At 36.7% G+C, this 14992-nt stretch overlaps 1 non-coding gene across 1 annotated transcript; it reads right to left on the bottom strand.

Moving 5' to 3' along the window:
• Nucleotides 1-14885: 14885 nt before the first annotated feature.
• LOC145110073 (small nucleolar RNA R71) lies at nt 14886-14992 on the bottom strand. The gene has a single exon (XR_013709456.1). It is a non-coding gene; the product is annotated as a small nucleolar RNA R71 (small nucleolar RNA).

The following is a 14992-nucleotide window of genomic DNA, read 5'->3' as shown; positions in this document are numbered from 1 at the left end:
ACCCGTTTCAACTAAACGCATTTTCATTGAAAATTGAAAATGAAAACTCAACCCTATTTTCTGAAAACATTTTCATAGAAAATAAAAACAGTTTTCTACAACCAAACGCACCTGTGCGTTTGGTTGTGGAAAATTTTCCAAGAAAAACGAAAATTTTGAAAACGCGTTTGGTTCGTTCGGTTTTCCAAAATTTTCCAAGAAAATGAAAATTTTCAGTTTTTCAAATTGTATATAAATTAGAAAAGTGATTTTTACAGTTTTCCAAATTTTTCCAAATTTCTAAGATGGAAAATGAAAACTCCTCCGATTTCAACCAAACGCGTTTTCTAAAATTTTCATTGAAAATTGATATCTCTCCCAACCTTCGTCAGATATTAAACCCCTCTCCTATTCCAATTATTCGACCCACCACCACTACTACCATTAACACCCCTTCTTCTCCTCATCTGTCTGATGATGGACCTACTTCCCCACCTCTTAGTCCTCCACCATCCACTCATGTCGACCCCCCTCCTCCTCCTCCGACTCATCCCATGCACACCAGATCTAGAAGTGGCATTGTGAAACCTATTGATCGCCTTAATCTCCATCCTCATCTCTCTCATCTGTCCCTCGGTCACATATACAGACTTTGAAAGATCCAAATTGCCATAAAGCAATGAACGAGGAATACAATGCTCTTATTACAAACGGTACTTGGGTCCTTGTACCACGTCCACCAGGGGTCAATGTGGTTCGCTCTATGTGGCTATTCAAACAGAAGTTTAATGCTGATGGTTCTTTATCTCGCTATAAAGCGCGATTAGTAGCAAATGGTCGTAGTCAACAGCAGGGAGTCGACTGTGATGAGACTTTCAGCCCGGTTGTCAAACCGACCACGATCCGTATTGTTCTCAGTTTGGCTATTTCCAGGCATTGGCCCATTCATCAGCTTGATGTGAAGAATGCATTTCTTCACGACCATCTTCACGAGACTGTTTACATGCATCAGCCACCAGGATTTCAGGACCCTCAGCATCCGGATTATGTATGCCATCTTCAACGATCGTTATACGGTCTTAAACAGGCCCCACGAGCATGGTATCAACGATTCGCTCAACAGGCTCTTCGAATGGGTTTTCACCACAGTCTCACGGATACCTCCCTATTCATTTACCATCATGGAGCCGATACGCCTATTTATTACTATATGTTGATGACATTGTGTTGACTGCATCATCTACATCTCTGCTTGAGTCCATCATATCTCACCTCAGACGCGAGTTTGCCATGACTGATCTTGGTGCTCTCAACTATTTTCTAGGCATTTCCGTCACCCTATCGTCTCAGGGTCTCTTTCTCTCCCAACAGAAGTATGCATCTGAGATTCTTGACAGGGCCCATGTGAGTCAGTGTAATCCTGCTCGCACACCAGCCGAAACCACACATAAGTTGGATGCTACTGGTCCTCCTGTTGCCGACCCCTCTCTATTTCGCAGTTTGGCTGGTGCTCTTCAGTACCTTACTTTTACTCGGCCGGACATTGCCTTCGCTGTTCAGCAGATCTGCCTATTCATGCATGACCCACGGGATCCTCACCTACATGCTCTCAAGCGCATTTTACGCTATATCAGAGGTACCTTGGACCACAGACTGCAACTTCATGTTTCTCCGACGTTTGATCTTCGTGCTTACTCAGACGCCGACTGGGGCGGGTGCCCCGTGTCGCGGCGATCCACTTCAGGATATTGTGTATTTCTTGGCGATAATCGCATCTCATGGTCGTCTAAACGACAAGAGGTCATTTCTAGGTCTAGTGCGGAGGCGGAGTATCGCGGTGTTGCTAACGCTGTTGCAGAGACATGCTGGGTTCGTAATTTACTTCGAGAGCTTCGGTGCCCTCCTACCAAAGCTACTATTGTTTATTGTGATAATGTTAGTTCGGTTTATATGACGTCAAACCCCGTGCAACATCAGCACACGAAACACATCGAGATTGATATTCATTTTGTTCGTGATCGAGTTGCTCGTGGTGCAGTTCGAGTTTTTCACGTACCTTCTTCCGCTCAGTATGCTGACATCTTCACCAAGGCCTTCCGACTGCGCTCTTTAACGATTTCAAAACCAGTTTGAACGTTCGGAATTTCTCTCCCGATCAAACTGCGGGGGGATGTTAGACGATATACTTTAGTATTGTTGTATTTAGGCTTGTATTGTTTAGCCCATTGTATGTATTTGGCCCATGTAGCCTCATATATTTATACTCTCTTTAATGAAGTCGTATACAAGGGGATTTTACAGATTATCATATTAAACTACTTTCGTAATGCATTACTTATGAGTATCAAATAATAGTTCCTATATTATTCTATTTAATTACCTTTTTATGTCTATTTTCAAGCCTAAACTTAAAATTTTGTCTATTTTGTAACTCAAGACCAAACTTATTTAATTGGTTCATGATTTGGATCTTTATTTGAACTTTTTGATGTTATTAATGATAAATTATGATATTAACATCTCGATATAATACTCCATACAATACAAGTTTTGATAGTTATAACTTTGTGCAATTTTTATGATTGCGCAAAAAAGTTATTATTTATATATTTGAGTGTTTACAAATTTTAAAATAATTGTATGAACGGTTATTTACCCAAATATTGTATTTTAATATTATATTTTAATACTTATAGTTAAATTGACATTTGAAAAAAAAAATTAAAAAAAGCTCATGTACTCTCGAAATAATAATTTTAAAAATAAAATCATATGGTCAAATGTAGATAATTATCTTTTATTCTGAATTATTATATACTTAATTTGTTAATATGTATACAATGTTAAATACAAAACTTACATCAAACTATTAAATAGCTTTGAAAATTATTAAAAGACTATTTATATTTAAATATTTTTAAAATTTTATATCGATCTGAAAACTACATAACTCTTCAACTTTCCTTAGTAATTGTTATAGGATTATTAAATATTCAAATTAATATGAAGTAATTTATGATGAGGAATTGAACTAATTTAATAGTCAATTTAGCATTTAGCGAAAAGTTTTACAATTGAATTATTTCTAATTTTTTATTACTATAAAAATGTCAATTGTTTAAGTAAACACACAGATACACATAGAAAGATAAATCATATAAAAATTCATAAGGAAAACGAAAATAAAGAAGTATTTGAAAAGAATAAAAGGCTTTTGTTGGTTCGAGGTTTTTCGGTAACATTCGGAGGCAAGTTACAATATTAAAACTTTTGATTTGTACGTTTGTTATATATTACTGGTGGCCAACAATGAAGATCGATGTGGAAACTTACATGGTTGAATGTGTGACTTGTTCGAGAGTGAAAGCACAACATCATAAGCCATAATAGGACTTGGAATCTTTATCGGCACCCTTGGGTAAGTGCATGACATTACCATGGACTTCATAACCAAGTTGCCAAAGACAAGAAAAGGCCACGACATGATCTAGTTTATAGTAGACAGGTTGACGAAGAGTGCACACTTTTTAGTCGTACGAGAGACCTGGTCTATAGAAAAGTTGATAGAAACCTATGTTAAAGAGATTGTCAAGATTCATGGTGTACCCTTATCGATTGTATCAGACAGAGATAGTCTTCCGATTTTCACTTGTTGAGGGTGCAACATGCCCCTTGGAAAAGGCTATAAATACTTCCAATTTTCACTCATTTTTGCCCCAATCTTCCAAAACTCTTCTAAAATCCCCCAACTCCCGAGATTCGATTTTAGTAGTTCTTAGGTGTTAGTAGCGAAGTTATGAAGTGCCAGAGAGCCCGGTGAGATAGAGCTTTCTGTTTTGAAGTTCTGCCCGCATATTTTTCGGTTTTTCGCTAAACAACCTATAAGTTGAGTTATGGAGGAAGTAGATATAAACCTAAATCCAACATGCTTGAACAAAAAAAAGGTAGAGGCTTAAGGACTTACAAGAGTCCATAAATAGCACAAGATGACGAGGAGGAGATTTGCTTGCTGGAACAATACACCAAAGACACCTTCTTCTTCAAAGGACCAAAAACCACCACAAAAAGCTCACAAGATCAACAATGGATGCTAGGGTTTTCTCTAGGTCGAAGGGAGGTGATGGAGGCTGAGGGTGTGAAAACCCTATCCCCTACATCCCTTAAATAAGGCACAAAACCTGGAAAAATTAGGGTTTTACATACTGGCCACCACCACCTCGTGGTCAGGCACCTGCCACGTCGTGGTGTGTGCAAATGCTACGCGTTTCCTTTGTCCATGACCGCGTATTGGTGCATCCTTCACCATGTCGTGGCTACCACAAAACCCACACTTTTAATTCTTTAATTGTCATAAACATAAATGAATTATTTACCTGGAACACGTGTTACATGTTGGAAAATAACCAGTTAAAGTGGTCATCAGACTATTTTGTAATGTTTTATTAGTTGGGTACAATTATATTATGTATCGTAACATTTTCCATAATAATATAACAGGTCCTTAGACTTAAGTATATGTAGTATGATGAATATGATAATTTTTCTATAACTTAAGGGACTAAATATATGTGGTTCTATAACTTACCCATAAAATGTAATTGATAAATTAAACACACAATTGTGAGAGACAATTATGAGATGCATATCAATTAATTCATCTTCTCTAACATAAATTATTTCTCTCTATATAAACACCTTAATCCTATGTGTGTTATCCATCCATCAGATTGATCAATAAGACACCATTACAGGAAGTGAAAAGAATCATAAAATCGTCATCTTCAAGATCAAATGGACATCATCTTCAAGATCAAATGCATATCATCTTCTCCAAGTAAATATTTTTGTTACGTTTGAGGTTTATCAAGTTTATATTGAATTGATCTTGTTATTATACCCATAATTTTTAATATGTGGTATCAGAGCATGGTTTAACATAAGTTTCAAACTTATTTTCAAGTTTTTGTTGCATGATTCATGATAATCTATGTTAAAATGAAATTGACATCTTTTTAACCCATATTCAAACTATCTTTGATAACGTTCATCCTTTTGTTGGAATCTAGAAATAATAATGTGTATAGAAGCGATTGGTTTCATTAGATTTTCCTTTGGTGTTGAGGTTTATCAGATTATTGATATATAAAACCCCAAATGATGAGATGTCGATTGTATCATGAAGAACAAAAAGAAACCAGTCATTTTGCTTTTTTAATTGTTTCTTTTGGTGGAGATAACATCTTACACCTAAAAAAAAGGGCACGTCTTAATTTTAATGTCTAGGAAATCAATATCCAAGATTATTTTGGCATACATAATTTTATAACACCTTCCCATGGGTCTTTAACAATTTCATGCAATTAGCAAATATAAATTATCATTAGAATCAATGAATCAATGTTTTTTTTTATTTTTTTATTTTTTTTATGGAAATAAAGTTATATTTATTATAATCAAGTATAATGATGGGACGAATTTGTGATATAAGTTGTATTAGTGTTTATTTATTTACTATTAGTTCAACTTATGATATGTGTTATCAATTAAAAAAAAGTAAATAAAAAAATCAATTATAAATTCCCTACGAATTATGTAACTTGTTTTATCATAAATTTTGACATCTCATCCCATTGTGATGTAATCATATACATGAGCTTATTGTATTATTTGTGATTTTTGCATTCCATTTCACGCATGATGCATCTAGTTTATTACTATAATTTATGATGCAATTTAAATAGTATCTTATTTTGTTATAATTTGCAAGGTTTAAGAAATTTAAGTGAATTATTTGATGCTTTTGAAAACCAACAGTGGATGAAATCAATATGGAAAATTAAATAATACAATATACGATAATTTCTAATTTACCATTATTATGGTTTCTCATGTGGTTATGTAATGAAATTACATATAGTTGACCACTAATTTGCAATTATAAGATAATTGTTTTTCTTTTGTATATGATACTACAATTAACCTTTAACTTAATATTTGTTTATCAAATCGGCTACTGATTTATAAGCTTGATAAACCTTTTTATTTTATTTTATTTTTATTTTTAAATAATAATAAGCGGTTACTTTTATATTGGGTTTAAATGGTTGGACCAAAGAAAGATTGCTTAAATTTCATACTTGAGTTTATTAAAAACCACATTAAGCAATTGTTTGAGTTGTTATTCAAGAATCCCAAAGGCTAATTGAATATTGACTCACATAGTGAACTTTAAGCATAAGATGCATAAATGTTGTATTTCTGTCGAAAGGTGATTGCAATATTTGTGTAGCATAGTATAACTTTTAGGATACCATAATATTCAGTTGTTGGTCTAGCCAAATCAAAACTGATAATTGGGTAAGGTGTCTATAAAACCTATCATTTTGGTGTTAGTGATAGGTACACTGATATGATTTATATTGTTATCCCATTAAATCACATTATTATCGCATACATTTAGTTAAATACTTGGATCCCCTTAATATGAATAATAATGATCATTTTATTGAGAAATGAAGTTTGAGTAAAGGTCATAAACTAACGTGAAAGTACAAGTAAGCTTGACAATAAACCGTTGCAAATTATGTCATAATAAACGAAATAGTCAACGAAACTGTCCTTAATACTTCATGATTTATGAGTTCGTGAACATAAATATCCCTTTTTAATTCCCTGTGGATTGACTCAGGCTCCATAATAGATTCAAATAATTCATTGCATAGATTCCATATAATCTATAAACTAGAAAAAAGGCAAATAACAATTAAAGGTTAGGAATGGTGAAGGTTTAAACATAGAAATGGTTGGATCACCTTCGTTATACTAGAATTGATCATTGTTTAAGTCTTAATGATACTCTTTTACACATTGACTACAAGTCGAAACTTATTATTTGTATTTGAGTTAGCGAATTTTGGCTATACTTTTATGTTTGATACAAGGATGTAAATACTAGTTTCAATCCCATGTTGTTGGCTAAGGTTGTTTGGAGGGAGACAACTATCAATTAAAACTCAACAACCACTTTTGGAATCTTTATTATCCTGTAATAATTATTTGAACAAATGGAATTGAGAAGTGGAGATATATTCTATGTTGTGCCACTAACGCTTAGGCCATACATGACATAATAAGAGGATACATCTCATAAAATATGAAGCTCCTCTATAATTTGACTCCTCAAGATTCAATATATGAGTTAAGTGTATAATTGGGAATAAGGAAAGATCCACAAGAAGCCCAGGATTATTAATGTTGATCTTTGCGGCCATTTGTGGATTTTTCTAGTGGACATATGTGGTCATAAATCACAAATAACTTGTATTGATGATTAATCTTGGTAAATGTATCTTTCCTTGATGAATGAAAAGTCTAAATATCCTAAAAGGCTTTAAAATCTTAAAACCCTTTGGGCTGGAGTTGAAAATTAACTTGACCGGAAAATAAAAGTAGTGAGAATAGACGTGGGTGATGTATATTATGGTAGACATACGAACGTCGGTAAAGACCCTAATCTTTATTTGAATTTTGTAAAGATTAGGGTCCAAACCCTAAAATTTAGGGTTTGCTCCTGGCTTACGTATGCCCAACGTACCTGGGGGTTAACCCCGTGTCAAATTCTCACAAGGTACACATTGTGTACCTTGATTACGCCCAACGTACTTAACATCAATGCATCAATACACTTTGGAAATGATTTCTATTCTTATTTGGTCGAAGGAACACAAAAGAAAGTGACAAGAGAGGTCATATTTGCCATGAACTTGGATGATGATCCTAAGACCTTTATTGAATCCATGACGTCTATAGATGCTCCTTTGTGGAGGAATCCATCAATGATGAAATGGACTCAATTATGGGTAATGGAACTTGGGAGTTAGCTGATCTAACCAAGGGGAGGAGACCCATAGGATCCAAATGGATATTCAATAGAAAATATCATCCGGATGGATCCATATCTGCCTATAAGGTTAGGTTAGTTGCTAAAGGCTACAGGCAGCGAGAAAGGATCAGTTATTTTGGTACATATGCACCAGTTGCTAGGATTAGTTCTATTAGAACTCTCATAGCTATATCAACTTTGAAAGGATTGTACATTCATCAAATGGATGTGAAGACATCCTTTCTGAATGGTTATCTCAAGGAGGAGTTTACTTAGAGCAACTTGAAGGTTTCGTGAAACCTGGTGTAACGCAGGTCCCTGGTATGCATTTAACTTATTTATTTATTCATTTTAAGAGAGGAACTCGACGAATTGGTGGCCCTAACTCGTCGAGTAGAAGGCAGATTATGCGACGAGTTTAAGCTATCTACTCGATGAGTCAAGAGCCCTCGACTCGGCGAGTAGATCGGCCAGAATGAAACCCTAATTTTGGGGTTTTTCACCCTATTTAAGCTCCTTAACCCCCACCCCTTAGCCTCATTTACAGCCTCCTTATCCCAAACCCTAATCCACGAAGCCCTAGAGCATCTTGTGAGTGTGTGAGCCATTTGTAAGCAATATTTTGTGTTCTTGAAGCTTGAAGAAGAAGAAGGAGTTAGAAGGCTCAAGAGGAAGAGAGTAGATCCAGAAACTACACTTCTTTGGCTACATTTTCTGGTAATCAAGTTTCTATCTTGACCTCTAGTTCATTAGATATCTTCCTTCCCCTTTTATGAAGGTTTTGGTCCAAGAATGATAACCTTTGGAGAATGGACGACCAGAGTGGATAATCTTCCAGATCTAGGACCTAGAGGGGCTGTTATGACATAAAGGTGCAAACTTTATGCCACTGGAGCCCCCATGCAAGCCATAGAGTATCATATTGGCCCTTTTTAGCCCAAAAGGCCATGCATGTGGGGAAAAGGTGGGAACTTTACGTGTCCAAGTAGTGTTAGGGGATTAGATCTGAGGTTATAAGATTTAGTTTGGTGTATGGAGGGCTTAAGGACCAAGTTCTAGGTCCCACAGAGTTAGGGTTTTAGCTAAACCCTTAAAGAAGTGGTATTAAGGGGTAAAGTCAGAAACTTTACCCTTAAAAGGAAATTTTCAGGGTTATTGTGAAGTATGAAGCTTGGATTTGAAGTGTAGGGGCTGAATCCATTAAGATAGCCCAAACAGGCAGGGGAACTCGGCGAGTCCAGTAAGGGACTCGACGAGTTGAAGTCGGGTTGTCCCGATTGTATGCCAGGTAGAACTCGATGAGTCTGGGAAGGGACTCGACGAGTTGACTCGGTTGACCACGAGTCTGAGTAGTACAGGAACTCGCCGAGTTGGGAGATAACTCGACGAGTTGGGTTGACTGGGAGTTCACTTGACTTTGACTTTGACCAGGACGTTGACTTTGACCAGGGATAAAATGGTCATTTTAACCTAAGAAGGATTATCAGATTTTGACTAAGTGTTATTGTGAAATTGATAGCCGGGGAGCCGTTGGAGCAGTCATCAGAGATTCCTCACATGAGATTTCACAGCTAGCATTCGAGGTGAGTTTCCTCCAGTAGGAACGGGTCTAAGGCACCAAGGCCGGCACGTTTAGTTAGTAGTAGTTTCAGACTATGGTCTGATGCCGGGCGGGGCCTGATGTAGGTTTATATGCTTTTCTGGAATTTGATCCGATTCCGGGGCAGTCCCGAGGAATGCTTGTATGCTTGATGTCTTTATGATTCTTGCATGTGTTTGTATTGTATGTTTCCGGACTTCGGTTCGATACCGGTGCGGTTCGGAGGAATGTTAGTATGATACCAGATTACGGTCCTATGTCGGGCGGGGCCCGAGGAATGTTTAAGTGTTAACGTTATGTGCTTAGGTTTATGTGTATTGCTGATTATGATCTTATGTATTCTGAGATTTGCTCGATGCCGGGCGGGGCCCGATGCCGAATAGGGTTCGATGCCGGGCGTGGACCGATGCCGGGAAAGCCGATGCCGAGCCTGACTCAATGTAGCAGGGGCGGGGCCCAAGATATGTTATGTGTTATGTGTATGGTATATGGTAGTTGGGGAGACTCACTAAGTTTCGTGCTTACAGTTTTCAGTTTTGGTTTCAGGTACTTCTGCTAGCAAGGGGAAGAGCTCGGGATGACTGCATGGCACACACCATTGTTTTTAGCCCGGGAGGATTCACTCTGATTTATGATATATGATTTTGATACATTGACTGATTTGATGATGTTTTGAGATGCATAATTTATGGTTTTATTATGATATGGTTGGAATATGGTTTTCATAAATGATTTTAAAAAGAAATTTTTTGTCTATATTTTTGGGATGTTTCACCTGGACAGGAAAACAAAGTTTGTAAACTTTTTAAATCCTTGTACGGGTTGAAGCAAGCTTAAACAGTGGCAGGAGAGATTTGACACCGCTATGAATGCTTTTGGATTTCAGCATAATAGTGCTGACATGTGTATTTATTCCAAATACACATCCGAGTACATAGTTGTTATATGACATTATGTTGATGCTATGTTGATCATTGGCACTCACCTAGAAGGTATTCTTGAGACGAAAAAATACCTATCCTCGAACTTTAAGATGAAAGATCTTGGAGAAGTTGATACAACTCTTGGTATCAAGGTGAAAAGGATAGGCGGTCAGATTTCTCTGAGTCAATCTCATTACATAGAGAAAATTTCGACAAAGTTTCAACATTTGAATATTAAGGAATTCAACACTCCTTTTGATTCAAGTGTGAAATTAAATATGAATTTTGGCCGAGCAGTGGCTCAACTAGAATATGCAAGTGCAATTGGGAGCATGATGTACGCTACACATTGCACTCGACTTGACATCGCATTTGCTGTAAGAAAACTGAGTAAGTATAATGTCAATTAAGGGATGGAGCACTGGAAGGCAGTGGGTAGAGTATTGGGATACCTGAAAAGGACAAGTACTTTTGAGTTGACGTATTCGTCATCTAACAGAATACTAGAAGGTTATTCCAACGCTAGCTGGATAGATCACACTAGTGATTCAAAATCCACAAGTGGTTGGATTTATACTATAGTTGGTGGTACTATTTGTTGGGCGAGCAAGAAACAGACATGCATAACTCATTCAACGATGGAAGCATAGTTGACTGCCTTAACAACAGCTGGCAAAGTGGCAGAGTGGATTCGAGATCTACTCATGGATATCCGTATGTGGGATATTCTAATGCCATATATACCCTTGTACTGTGACAGTGAGGCCACACTGTCTAAAATGTATAATGAAGTATATAATGGGAAGTCGAGACATGCAAGTGTGAGACACAATTTTGTGAGACAACTAATTGATAGTACCATTAAATTTGTCTATGTCAAGACAAGTAGGAACTTGTCAGATCCGTTTATCAAACCTCTGACGATAGATTTGGTTACACTACCACGAGATTCATGGGGTCCAAAACCACAATATAATTGCTTAGTGATGGAAACCCAACTTGGCATTAGTGCTCCTAATTCTCAAGTTTAAAGGGTAACAACGAAGTCACTAACGATAGAAGGTACTATCATTAAAGATAGATCCATGTGAGGCAGGATAGTACGTCGTTGCCGAGAACGAGGTTGAGGTACGACTCTTAACAAAGTTTTGGAGGCATCTAATCAACAAAGATGCTCTTTTGCCTATGTTATCTAGAGGTGGTGCCACCTCAAATGAAGATTAGTGGTTTATCTTCTAAAGGGTCATGAAAAGAATTTACAGCGCATGGCCATATTAGCACTCAGGGAGAACGCAAAGACGACATGTGATGTGTGAGGGTAAACCGGAGAGGTCACAAGGTTTATGGTTTAAACATATAAGGATAAAATTGAATTGGTCTCTTCTTGTTTTTTCTCATTAATCTAGGGTTTAAACTTCGTGACAACCAAGTGATATCATGTGTTAGAGTGAAAGGAAACTTTTCAACTTGGTGGGGGATTGTTGGAAATTATAGAGGAAATATTGCAAGTTGGCAAGTGACATCCAAATGACATCATATGTTAGAGTGAAATGAAACTTTCCAACTTCATGGGGGATTATTGGAAATTATAGATGAAATATTGCAAGTTGGCAAGTTTCCTCTATCCCACATTGGTGGGGGAAGAACCATTTAGTGGGTTTATAAGGTTTTTCCCATGATAGGCCTTCAAAGGTTTTAGTGGATCAAAAGAATAGGCGAAGCCCACACACGCACACATAGCCTAGCCTTGCACTAGCCGATGTCACGAGTGTGCGAAATGGCACGATTTAGGCGCACCTGGCTATGGAGCTTTTATTTTTGACGAGTTCGGGTCAAGTTGGTTTGACTAATCCGGTCAAATGGTTGACTTCATGGATAAGGTGGAAGGCTCAAAAAACGGCTTGCTTGGAGAGCAACTCGTCGCCCTAAGGTTTTATGGGCCGGCCTATGAGGGCCCTTTTCTGCCTTCTAGGGTTTCCACACCTATAAATACATCTCCCTAGGAGCCGTATAACACACACGAATTTTGAAGCCCTCCCCCTCTTTTGGCGATTTCTTCTTCTTTATGAGTATTCTCTTTGCGTTTATCGTTTTTCCATTGTTGTTGGAAACTCGGTAAATCTTCATTAAATCCTGGGTTTTTACTCTGTTACTTACTACCGATATAAGCGAAGTAAAAACCATTAAGGACAAGAGTCCGATTTGTGCAGTTATTCCACGTTCAAGACCAGTCGTTAAAAGGTCGGTTTTACATTTGTTATGTGCATAATTAACTACATATTTAATGCATATTTCTAATACTTTTAGCTACAATTATGCTTAATATGGAACAAAAGATAATTATTATGTGTAAAATATGTTTTGTAGCGGCGAAGACTTTCTCGGAGCAAAAAGGGAGCATGCAAGGAGTTGGAAGCAGGAAACGGGAGCAAAAACAAAAAAAGAAAAGAAGATAACTGAAGACCACATCGTGGTGACATGAACACGATGTGGCGAGTGGAATATTCGCGATCACCATGCTGACTTGGCAGACACGGAATTTACTCGAAGACCACGTCGTGGTGGCGGTCAACCGCGATGTGGTGGTCTGATTTCTACAATTATAAAAAACCCGGACATTAGGTCGAAATCAAAGAGTGACATTTGGTTTTCTAAGGTTAATTACGACTAAGAACTCTTAGAAACCCAGAAGAAGATCGAAATTGAAGTGAAGCTCAAGGATTGAAGAAGATTTAGAAGAATTTAATATTGATCTAGTTGGTTTGCTTATTAAACTTATGTCTAGCTTATTTTACTTAGATCTAATGTGTTTTTATGCTATAATGAGAGGCTAAACACCTTTTACTTATGTTTGGTGAAGATGAACTTGATCCATATGTGTTGATTTCGATATTAGATGATTATATTTGATTGTATTTGTGTTTGATATATATAAACCCTAGCATGTTTTAGTTATAGTTTATATTGCTTATATATAAGATTTTGTGTGTTAATTAATCATATTAACTGCATGAATCTATCTCCTAATCGTTTATGATCATTAAATAGTTAGAGTTATGATTAATCACATCTTAGTTTAGGTAATTAAAGCTAGTAACTTTAACTATGTTAGAGAGCATAATTAGTCTTAATTAGTGCTTGGTTGCTTAACTTGATCATAGGAGAGTAACTAATATCATTCATAGTCCAATTATGTTACTATCAATTTGGTGTTTAACTTGTGCATGATCATTGCTTTGTCATTCATAAATTGGTAGGACTAGATATTTGATCATAATAGCTAGATAATTGGTAATCAATATAATCTATCGTTTAGAAATTAACCATAGGAGAAGGTGAAATCGGATCTAGGCTGAAGTATTCTTTTAATTCTTGAAGTTACTTTGTTTTTGTTGCTTGCTTACTTGTTAGGTGATATTAAGTTATTCCGATCTTGATAAATCAGTAAGAACCCCCAAATCATGGTTGTTTATTAGTCTAATTAGAAGTAGTTAATTTATTTAATTAAATTTCGTTCCCTGTTATCGACATCCGACTTACCTGAGCTATACTATAATCTGACTAGGTACACTGCCTCTAGGTGCATAGTTAGTAAGAGTTTGTTAGGTTATGAATTTTAAACTAAGTAGGTATTTTTGTGCATATCAAATTTTTTGGCGCCGTTGACTGGGAATGGCTTATTTGGTTTATAGTTAATTGATTTTAGTTATTCGATCCTTTTTGTTGGGTAAAAACCACAAATTGTTACTTTGGTTGCATTGGTTTTATTTTAGTTTTTCTTTGAGACGCAACCACGTCGTGGTTATCTTCACCACGTCGTGGTGTCGCTTCTGTTAATTTATTAGTTTAGTGATTTTTATTCCTTTTACGCGTTTTTGTTTTGTTTCAGTGACTTATGACATGATGATCTAAAACTCCTATTGTTCCTCCACTCCAAGACCCATAATCTGCTTTTCACAAAAAGAAGAAATACAAGAAAGTCAACGATTCAACAAGAACTTTTCAATCGTACAAAGGATTTGAAAGCTTCGAGAGGATGCCGGATAAAAAACGAATTGGATACGAGCCATAATCCTCTACCGAAGGAAGTTCAGACGAGGAAGAGATAAAGATTGAGGTTGAAGAGATGGAGGAAATTACGAGAATGACGTTGGGCGATTACAAGAAGAGTATACGTGAAGAACATGGGCCACGTCTAGTTCCACCCGAGATACCATCCGAGAGAAGTTTCGAGCTCAAAGGGCACATTCTATCCATGCTCAAGGACATACCTTTCACCGGAAAAGAGTATAAAGATGCTTTCAAGCATATTGAAGACATTCCCAACTACTTTCATGTGCCTAATGTGCCAAGAGAATCCGTGTTACTAAGGATGCTTCCGATTACTTTTACCGGTGACGCCAAGGTTTGGTTGAAGTCTCTTGCACCTGGATCCATTACTACATGGGCAAACCTTCGTGATTCTTTTATTGACAAATTTAGTCCACCTTCGAAGATTTCAAAGCTTAAAAACATGATTGCTAACTTTCAACAAGAGGTTGGAGAATCATTTTATGAAGCATGGGAGAGATACAAGGGTTTGCTTAGAAGTTGCCCTCAACATGATCT

This window comes from Lactuca virosa, chromosome 4 (genome assembly GCF_052849685.1).
Source record: "Lactuca virosa cultivar CGN04683 chromosome 4, Lactuca_virosa_CGN04683_v6, whole genome shotgun sequence".
Taxonomy (NCBI): domain Eukaryota; kingdom Viridiplantae; phylum Streptophyta; class Magnoliopsida; order Asterales; family Asteraceae; genus Lactuca; species Lactuca virosa.
The sequence above is the reverse complement of the archived record's forward strand: the minus strand, read 5'-3'. Positions and strand labels throughout refer to the sequence as shown.